General features: G+C 45.8%; 1 long non-coding RNA gene across 1 annotated transcript in view; it reads left to right on the forward strand.

Moving 5' to 3' along the window:
• Nucleotides 1-8,121, forward strand: part of LOC114896644 — a 77,156-nt gene extending 69,035 nt beyond the window's left edge. The window contains exon 5 of the long non-coding RNA XR_003793858.1: nt 6,202-8,121. This is a non-coding gene — a long non-coding RNA (uncharacterized LOC114896644). The remainder of the gene's footprint in view (nt 1-6,201) is intronic.
• Nucleotides 8,122-11,077: the final 2,956 nt, after the last annotated feature.

The following is an 11,077-nucleotide window of genomic DNA, read 5'->3' on the forward strand; positions in this document are numbered from 1 at the left end:
TTGCAGCTGCAACAGAGGCCTAGAGCTGGGATGGCCCTTCAGAGATATCCTAAATTGACGCAAGGGGATGGGGCCTTTGTACCCCTATATTGACCAATTAGAGAGATGTGTTCTGCCCCAGGGAAGGGGTGCATCTTTGAGCAAGGCAGCTCCCTTCAGCAATCCCTGGGGAGGCATTCAGCTGTGAACCACCTACAGCTACCACTTTTGGCAGCTGGGGGACTGAGTGGCTCAGTTCTAAAGGGGTGGGGAGTCTCCACAGAGCACCACAGTGTCTAATCTACTGGAGGCAACAGCAGGGGCTTGAAAAGAGAGAAGATAGTAGAATGTTGCTTAACATAAAATATTTTCTAAATGTGATGCTCTGTTGACCATCTGCTTTTCCTGGGCCCCTATAATAAATAGCCTTAGTATAGTTCACTTCCACACCTGGCCCCCTTCAGACTCAAGGTGGAACAATCTGGAAACATAAATCCAGTCGTATTATACTTCTGCTTACTACCCTTCAATGATTTCATATCTTACATATTATAAAGTCCCAACTCTTTGACATGCCTTTAGGTAGGGTGACCATAGAATTTATTGTGCAAACCAGAACACTTTGGAGAGGCAAAGGAGGCCTTATCAATAATTACACAGGGGCAAAGGTCTAAACCAGGACTGTTCTTGGCAAACTGGGATGTATGTTTGCCCTACCTGTAAGGCTCCTGATGCTGTCACAGCCCCTCTCCCTCCTGTCACCCTCTTCCCAAAGTTCACTCCCCTTTGCCCTCCATTAGGTCCTGGACCAAATGAAACTCTCACCCTGGGACCTTTGCGTTCATCACTTCCTTCCACCTACTTTTTAAGGCTACCCTTTCCCATTTTATTTAAACCTCAGCTTAAACTTTTCCTATTCAGTGGCCTTCCCATTTATTCTCCATCGTAGTACCTGTTTATTTTATCCACAGTCTTAACTATGATATGAAATTACAATCACTCGATTTTAAGCTCCATGAGGACATGAATCTACACCGTCTTGCATCCCAGTGTATCCCTAGCCATTAATTAGCCCAATGCTAGTCCATACATGTTCAGTACTCAATAACTACAAAGAAGGGAATAAATGAAGAGCTTGGGAAATTGTTCTGAAACAAAACTTTGTGTGTGTGTGTGTGTGTGTGTGTGTATTCAGTGAAATGCCCAAAGACCAGCCAAGGACAAACACATCACCTACACTGGGAATCGCAGATGTGGCTGCTGACCCTGGAAATGTGGACATAGAGGAATGCAAACCATTAAACAATCAATTTGCAAACACCCAGAGGATCACAGGCTGCTGGATAATAACCGACAGTTTAGTGATGGGGAGATAGTGTCAGAACAATCTAATTTCCTTTTAAGACAGAAGGACCTTCATCAAAAGCATTTATTAAGTGTCTGCCCAACAGGAGAAGCCTGTTGGAGGTGGAGGGGCTTGTATTCAGCTGTGAAGCATCAGATTTAATATGTGTCTTGACTTCAGCTAAAATCTGATTTTGCTTCTCTGGTAATTTCCTCTCACGGGCCAAAGAAATATGAGCTCCTTACAGTAGAAGGTGGTAGTAGAATAGTTACAGGGTTAAGCCCCAAATAATTACTAAAGCCTTTGAACGTTGAAAAAACCCCTCATGATTAAAGGTGAAATTATTTTAAAGGTGAAAAGGATGACCTTTTGCTCAGGTCACAGGAGGTTAACTTTTCAGTGCTCTGCCTCCTAACACCTGACCGTCCCAGAAACCAGAATTGCACTGGAATTAGCAGGTAAGTTGTTCTAAGTTCGGTTGGAATGTTTCCTTTGAGAGAGGGTCCAAACGAACTACTGGAAGTGTAAACTTTGATACTAATTCACACATAAGCATCCAGGTCAGAGTTGGAGGCAAAAAGTAATGCACTTTCAGGGGTCAAGAGGTCATGTGGATGTTCCCAGATATCAGTGCCAGGTATTTTAACCTTGACTTTTAGACAACATTTTGGGTCAAGCTGACACAGACTCATCTTAGCATCCAGCCCTACAGACCTTGCATGTGTGTGAACTGACTACAAAGCAGCTGAAAAATTACACAGCAAAAAAACAGTTAAAAAATCTTAAAGGCAAGGTCCTGGGGAGATGAGACCCTTAAACATATTGATAGTTAAGGGTATGACTTGTCCCAGCTATGGGGATGGGCAGGCCACCAGGAAAGTCCCACCAGCCAATGAGAAGTCCACATCAGAGAAGTCAGCAATGGTACTGGGGACCTGGCCTCAGCTGCGACATCCTACCCTATAAAGACCGAAAAGCAAGATAGGATCCCAGACTTTAGAAACCTCTTTGGGGAATGTTGAAAAAAAGCCTTATATCTGTCCACAGGGGGATATGGTAGGGACAGCAATGGTTACCAGAAGAAGCCAAGTGCGGCAGCAGTGATGGTAGGAGACCAAATGGGATTTGACATTCCTTCATGTACTCAACGTTTGAATTTATTTGTGGATGGGTACAGTACTAGGCTGGGATATAGTGTGAACAAGACAGATGCCAACTTTGTTCACATGAAGCTTAGAGTTTCCAGAGAATCTATATGAACTAACCTGCTGGACCATTATATTTCCAGGCCTATGGAGAGTGGTGGAGTTTGGGGAATAACTGAATGTAGGAGCACAGGGATTAGGAAAAATGGGGGTAATTGGTTTTAAGTAATCTCAGTTATCCAGTAGCAGAAGCCTGCAGAGACAGAGAGCCCAATCCATACAATCCATTTTATGTTCTGGGATGTGTTATTGTCCTGAAAGGGGAAAAAGGTATTTGAATGTTTGGCACATTCAAGGTTGCAGGAAGGTTTCTGCTCTCTGTATCAGTCAGGAGCATTCAACACTATTGACCACAGTCTCTTCTTGCCCATACTACCCTCTTGGTTTTGGTGATACTATATGTACCTTCTCATCTGCCCCTGCCTTTGCTGGTTGTTCCTTCTCATCTTCCTTTGTTGGCTTCTTCTCAATTGCTCAACCCGTAAATGTTAGCCTGTCCCAGGTCTCTGTCCTGGGCTCCTGTCTCTTCTAATCACTGTCCTCAGGTGAACTCATGCAACCCAAGGCTTATATCATCTTCATGCTAGTGACCCTCAACCTACTTCTCCAGTGCTGACCCCTCCCCAGAACTCCAGGCCCACGTGGCCCTCACATGCTTGGTCTCTCTCCTGTCCTAGTAGATGTCTCAGACTCGAGTTGCCAGACCCTCAAGCCTGCCCTCCCCTAGCCTCTTGCATTTCAGCTCATTTAATTACCGAACAAAGATCTAGATGTTACCCTTGATTCCTCTCTCTCCTTTATCTCCCACATCCAATTCATCCCAAGTCCTGTCACTTCTTCCCCTAAAACATACTTCTCTTAATCTCCATTACTATAACTCTGGCTCAGGCTAAATTATTGCAGGAACTTCTTAACTGATTCCCTTCTTCCACTTCTCCTTAATAACCACTCTATGCCCATCAGCCAGAGGGATTCATTTAAACATTAATCAAATTGTGTTGCTCTCTCTTGATTTAAAAAACGATGATGGCTTGCTTCGTGCATTTAGCATAAAATCCAAATTCTTTTTCCCGGCTTAAAAGCCCTACATGCTCTGTTCTTTGCCCCCTCCCACCCGCCTTGCCTTTCCCATTGTGCTCTAGATACACAGTCTTCTCGCTGTTCTCGAGACACCCCATATTCCAGCCTCAGGGCTTTTGCACTTGCTCTTCCCTCTGCTTAGAGTGCTGTTCCCCCCATCTTCACATGGCTCACTCTATGCTGGTGTTCAGATCTCAATCTAAATGTTTCTGCAATGAGACTTCCCTGGCCATAAACCTAAGGTAACCACATAGTTACTCTTTATCATATACCCTTTCAAATAGTCTGTATATTGCTTACTACTAGCTGATATTTTTATTTATTTGCTCATTTATTTATTTATTTGTAGTTGGTCTTCACCCATTGGAATGCAGACTCTAAGAGAGCAGGGACATTGCGTCCCCAGAACTTGGAATGGTACCTGATTTCTGTAGGAGTTTAACCAATATCTGTAGAATAAATGAGTATGTGAATGCATGAAGGGTAGAGTTGAACCACCCTGTCATGCACATGTCCTCTCCCTTAGATGAATAAGTACATCAGCTGACTATTGCTGTATAACAAGTCACCCCAAAACTTAGTGACTTAAAACAACAAGCATTTATTATTGCTCACAAGTCTACAGGTCAGCTGGGCAGTTCTGCTGACTAGGGCCAAGTTTGGCTGATCTTGGTTTGGCTCACTCATGTATCTGCGGTCAGCCAGCAGGTTGGCCGAGGGCTGCTTGGTCTAGGAAGGCCTCACTTTCTCACAAGTCTGGCAGTTGTTTGTCTGTCAGGAAGGGTGACCGTGGGACTGGGCTGTGCGTCTCTTGCATTCAGCAGTCCCAGCTTGTTCATGTAGTCATAGAGTTCAGGAGAGTGTGCAAGTGCTCAATGCCTCTCCACGCTGAGGCTTAGAACTGGCACATCATCACTTACCCCACATTCTGTTGATCAAAGTGAGTCATAGAGCCAGGCCAGATTTAAAGGGTGGGGAAATTAACTTCACTTATCAACAGGAGGAAATGCAAATTCACGTTGCAAAGGTGTGGCCACAGGGAGAGGGCAAGGACCGGGGGCATTTTTGTAATCCCTCTACCGCATTAAGGATGACAACAGAAGTGGTCACTGTTCATGAGCCCCTTTCCAGAGGAGATCGTAAAGAGCCTGTATGAGTCCTTTCCATCTGTCTACAAGCATGGAGTTGGTCACAAGATCCAACGTGTCCTCGGTTGCACAGTGGCAGTGACTGAGGGGTGGCAGAAATTGGCCCCTGGGTACACTGCTGTCCACACAGCTGTTCAGACTCACCTGTGGCCAGTGGATCTCCAACCCTTCACTCTCACTGGGACGGCACCTACTTCCATGTTGCACTCAGGGCAGGGCCTAATGAGGTGGTAACGCCTCTGTGAACCCACCTCAGAAGGTGGCAAGCATCAGGAGTACTTTTAGCGCCAGACAGCTCCCAACTTGCAGGCATCTGGTGAAAAACAATGTTAAATCAAAGGGCTCTTTTCTGTTTTTGGAATAGAACTCAAATGACTCAGAATGAAAAGGGCTTGACACAGGTGTCTTAAGGGAACGCCTTAAAAAGTGAGGAAAACAGCGTGCTCGGCCTTGTCCATTCCTTCTGTACAGAGTAGTACGTCTGCATCCTGAGAAATTCAAGGTTAAGCAAAAAGAGAAAGCATTTGTTCTAACAGACACGTTCTTACATTTTTCCCAAAAATGCATACACTGTCATCAGTATTTAACCGTTTTTCATGATGTCTCGATGAACCAAAGCTTGCCATTGGATCACAGAATTTAAAAGCTAACTCTAGGGGGATTAACAACTTGTTTTAGGTGTCTCACTGAGTGGAAAAAGCTTCCCTGTCCTGCCTCTCTGTCCGATTCTTCTCTCCCTCCCCAGCTGCCATTTCAGGTTTCAGTTCTTTCTCCACACTCGGACGACTGTGTTTGACTTGAACATATCGATTTCAAGCAGGTGAGAGTGGACGTAGTGAGTCAGCTTGACAAACATTTAGATCACTTAAATGTCCTTTGCTATCACTTGAACTGAATGTTTCTTTTCCCCAACCATTTCACTCAACCATCTGTCTCTCCAGCGTAAAATACTCAAATTCTTTCTAAATTTCATGTATTAAAAAAATACTTCTAGGGCTTCCCTGGTGGCACAGTGGTTGAGAGTCCGCCTGCCGATGCAGGGGGCGCGGGTTTGTGCCCCGCTCCGGGAGGATCCCACATGCCGTGGAGTGGCTGGGCCCGTGAGCCATGGCCGCTGAGCCTGCGTGTCTGGAGCCTGTGCTCCGCAGCCAGAGAGGCCACAACAGTGAGAGGCCCGCGTACCGCCAAAAAAAAAAAAAAAAAAGTACTTCTAGACCTTGGCTACATGATAGCTCCACTGGGAGCCTTGTTCCTTTCCATATCCTGAGCAAACCAGATCTAAAACAGATTAAAATGGCTCAGCATTTGGACTCAGGTCTCTCTCTGTGCCTACTTAATTGGGGAGTCAACCAGCCTTTGGGACTCTCTTGCAGTCCGGCACAGAAAGAAAAAAATGTCAATGACTCTGTTCCACTGTATTTGAAACTTCTCTTGCTTCCCACAGACATATTCCTGAAGGCACCAGTTGTGGATGAAGAACACTGGGGGGTAGGGCGGTCAGAGCTGTATCCCACTGGGCTGTTTGGGACTTACGGGCGAAGCAGCAGAGACTCATGACTCACGGCTCTCCACACCAGGCCGCGGGATTTACCCAACTTCACCACAGAAGGAAACAGATCGTAAGCTTGGAGGGCCAGGGAGGAAAACCAGAGGCATGTCTGGGATGATTAGAAACATGAAAAGATCCCCATGGTAGGCTGTGCTTGTCATCCTCTCTGGCTGGAGGAGGGCAGAGTACAATAAAGACAGCATTTGAATGTGGATGCCAAGGCTCACACTGGATATACAAATAGAGTAAAGGCTTCCTGTCATCTTTGCTAGAGCAAGGGATGGCTTTGGATAGCAGACATGGCTTTCATGATGGGGTGAAGGACCTGAGCGGACATGGTGGTTATGAACTGCTTCCTATTCCTCTGCACAGGGAGAGCCCACTTCTCTGTAACCATGGAGGCTCCGATGCTTGATGGCACCACATTTCTGGCCTCTGATCGCTGGGTCAGAGAAAGGGTAGCAGGACTGGTTCTGGCAGATCAGATATCTCCTGACAGCCTTAAAAGGAAACTAGGATATTTGGTGCTGTTGTAACCGACAGATTCCCACGCTTTACTAGCTGGTGAGTAAGAATAAAGTCCCATTCCCTCTGATACTCACCTCCCCACCAACTCCATAAAAGTTTGCAAAGTTTTCCTCCATCCCCTCCCCCTTTCAATGAAATACATTCCAGAGCTGAGATGGGAGCATTCAGATATCTGCCACCAGCTTCAGCCAGAACCATGACTTCCCTTGGATTTCAGGGCCTGATGCTGGGTCCGGTTCACACTCCAGGCTCTTTCCCTCATGGTGAGGACTTTCTCAGGTGGCCTGCCTTCCCTCCATGCAAACTGACTCAGGTTGCCTCCCCTTCTCCCTTCCCTTTCCATTAGATGTGTTCATGTGTTTGAACCCCAATGGTGCCCGGGAATTGTGCATTCTCTCGGGGACCCCACAAGCCCCCAGTAAATGAGTTGAAGTAGATAACAGCAAAGGGGGGAGTTTGGCCTAGCTTTATCAGCCAGCCGAATTCAGACCTCATTACGGCCCAAATGTGACTTTGATAAGTGATGCCATTTCTGTTAGGTGGCTTGTACATGGCTCCCAGTGTCTGAGTCCCTGAACTCACAGGGCCACTAGGGTTGGCTCATTCAGGATACCAGCCCCATGGCATGTCCCACGGAACAAGGGCTGTGTTGCCCAGGAAAAGCCGGGGGGTGGGGGGAGCAAACTGAGGTCTCTATTTGGTTTCTAAGAAAGCCTTAATTATTTTTATATAAGAACTCCTATGTAAAGAAATAAGATAATTTAAGTGCCATGGAAAAATTAACTTCAGGCTTCCCTGGTGGCACAATGGTTGAGAGTCCGCCTGCCGATGCAGGGGACGCGGGTTCGTGCCCCGGTCCGGGAAGATCCCACGTGCCGCCGAGCGGCTGGACCCGTGAGCCATGGCCGCTGAGCCTGCGCGTACGGAGCCTGTGCTCCGCAACGGGAGAGGCCATAACAGTGAGAGGCCCGCGTACGGCAAAAAAAAAAAAGAAAGAAAAATTAACTTCAATGAAAGGATATTAATAAATTTGATATTCTTGGCCAACTAATGTTACCAAACATCTTCCTTTTGGAACATAAATTCCTGGTTTATCTGCCTTGTTCTCCACTGACGCTTCTCCACTTTATCTCCAGCACCTAGAATAGGGCTGGGTGCACATTAAGTGCTCAGTACATCTTTGTGAAATAAATCAATGTAGAGTTTTAGGAGTTGAAGGGGTCTTTTAAAATGAGGGAGAGGCTGAGGCATAAATAATCTCAGAAATGAGGCAAAATTATGTAATGAATTGGAGATGAAGTTTGAAATAGAAGCTGCGATATAGCTTAGTGTCCCCAGCAGATAATCGGCATGTAAACTTGGCCTCATCATGTAACCACGGCAGGCCTCAGTGACTTTGTAAAGTGAATGGGAAACAATCTGGAGGATCTTCCTGCTTTAAAAATAACCCTCCATTCTTTTCCAGTGTGAGGTAAGGGTGGTCCCATTGGCAATGGCTCCATTGGCTTTGATTTTGAATTTGTTGCCTCTCCTCCCACTTCCATCTCCACTTGGTGCCTGGATGGCCCTTTGATCACAGCCTCAGAGAACTGAGCAGTGTACGGCATCAGTCAAACAAGGCCTTGCTTAGAAGTAAATTTCTCATCCAGGTTTTCAGTTTCACTTTATGTTTTCTTCATTTTATTCTGTATTATTATTAGTTACAAACATTTAATGTATGGATTCTTCCTTCAGTTCCTGCATTCCTGCTTTCAAGAGCATGATGACTTGTAAAATAACAAAAATCAGCTGGGCAGCTAAGATTACGTGGCCTGAGAATCAGAGTCTGCATGGCCCACAGGAAAAATTATGGTCCCATCCCCACCCTACTTTCTTCTGGTTCCTTCTAGGAAAGGTAGCTGGAATTTGCTTGGCACCGTCCAGGTATTCAACAGATGTCCATGCCTTCCTTTTCTTCAAGAAGGAGAACGTGATTTTAGATGCTGAGGTCTGATTCTATATAAAGAGCTGGGATGTTGCATCTATCTGAACAGTCTTGGAGCTCTTCACTGTGCCCTTCACTTTTTCTGCTTTATGTTATTCAACATTCTTCTTTTTCCACTTGGTCAGTTTCTTCCCCTCCATCTTGGCGGTTGCACTGACTTATTTTAATTAGCTAGAAATGGTGATAGCAATGGTGGCAGCAACGACACAGAAAGGGGTACGTGGGAGGTTGTTCTCTGACGTGGAATACAACATAAACGTAATTGTGAGACCACCAATTCAGTTGTGAGTGGGCGCAATGGCAGCAGCAGGGGATTGCCTGAGATAATCTGGGAAGGTCTTCATCTTTCACAATGGGGGTTGCACATTCGCAGCCTGGGAGTCAATTTCAGCCATAAACACAATATTTTAGACAGCAAAGTGTTTGAAAATGCTCCTGCTAGGTAAAGCGTAAGAGAGGTCCGTGGTGCTCATCACTCCCTATTGTCTTGTCCCGGATATGTAACGCACTTATACAAATCACCTGTCCCCTTTTTGGAGTTTACTTGAACAATCCATACATTCTCTGATGTCACCTGAAATTCCTGTATGGAGGTTCTCCCACCAGAAGAAGACCTACACCAACTCATCACCAGCTCCCTTACCCTTCATCTTGGCTTTGCCCAGAGTAATTTAGACCATCATCATGAAGTTTGATGACCATGTCTGCCAACAGTAACTGCAAAAATTACCATCCTGATTGACTACTAGAAATCGGCTGACTGCATGTTTCAGAGGCTGTCCTTCTACTTTTCCCTGCCATGCTAGATATTTGACAGTCCAAGCTTTCTTTGTGTCAATCTTCTCCGTACTGAGCTCTGTTGGAAGCCTCTGGGAGCTCGGTGTGCAAAGGAGATAAACCAGGAACACGATGCTTGTTTAACGGTTCTCTCTGTAGTGTCCTTGTATTCTTAACTCCTTTTCACTTGCCCATTTCCTTGGCCTTTTATCATAAATTCTCTGTGTTGTTTCTATACCACTCTTGGCAGGATGGCCCACTATATTTCTTTATTAGCTTGGCTCTGCAAGGAAAATGATGCCATACTATCCGGTGGTTTTTTCCTGCTAGCTCTTGGACACTAATATTTACTGGACTATCACATTTTAATACGTTTCCATACCATCCTTTTGTCCCTTCCAAGAAGTTGTACTCTTTTTCTGACCCACGGTTCATCACCTTACCGAGTTCCATGGCTACCCTGGTGTCAGAGATTGGCCTCCCTGATGTGGCACCACCTCCTCTTAACTCCTGTGTGAGTTAATGTGGAACCCCAAACATTGAGAAGTTTCAACAAAAGGCCACTTGATTCTCTCTTAAGGATATCACTGAGGGGATTTTTAAGTGACTGGGTAGGAGGTTGGATTTCAAGACCCCTTCAGTCTATTACCTTTCTAAAAAAAATTTAATGCAATAAGTTGATTGGGGGAGTACTCTCAGGATAATATTGTTGAGGGAGTGAATAAAACAGGATTGAGCAGAGGGAAATGTTGAACTCCAGTGCAATTACAGTATTTTTCTACCATTTTTTATAGGGCACTCTGGAGCTGGAATAGATTTTCCAGAGATGTCTCAAATCAAAGCTAGGGGGCCAGGTCTTTATACTCCACATCAACCAGTAAAGTGATGTAGAGTGCCCTCGGGAACGTGGCATGACCTTGGTCATATTCCAGCCTTTAGATTCAGAAGATGTTTTAAAGGATGCATTTGGCCACTTATGCAGAGGGGTCTGCATATATAGCCACAGGTGCACGCACAAAGCCCTCAGGATCTGATACCTCACTAAGATTTTCCATGATTATTGTCTTGAAAATACTGTCTGGAAATCTGGGAGAGACCTTCAAGATGGCGGAAGAGTAAGACGCGGAGATCACCTTCCTCCCCACAAATACATCAGAAATACATTTACAGGTGGAACAACTCCTACAGAACACCTACTGAACAAAGGCAGAAGACCTCAGACCTCCCAAAAGGCAAGAAACTCCCCACGTACCTGGGTAGGGCAACAGAAAAAAGAATAAACAGAGACAAAAGAATAGGGACGGGACCTGCACCAGTGGGAGGGAGCTGTGAAGGAGGAAAGGTTTCCACACACTAGGAAGGCCCTTCGCGGGCGGAGACTGCAGGAGGCGGAGTGGGGGAGCTTCGGGGCCGCGGAGGAGAGCACAGCAACAGGGGTGCGGAGGGCAAAGCGGAGAGATTCCCGCACAAAGGATGGTGCCG

Source organism: Monodon monoceros, unplaced genomic scaffold (genome assembly GCF_005190385.1).
Source record: "Monodon monoceros isolate NGI ecotype Baffin Bay Population unplaced genomic scaffold, NGI_Narwhal_1 Super_Scaffold_16, whole genome shotgun sequence".
Lineage (NCBI taxonomy): Eukaryota > Metazoa > Chordata > Mammalia > Artiodactyla > Monodontidae > Monodon > Monodon monoceros.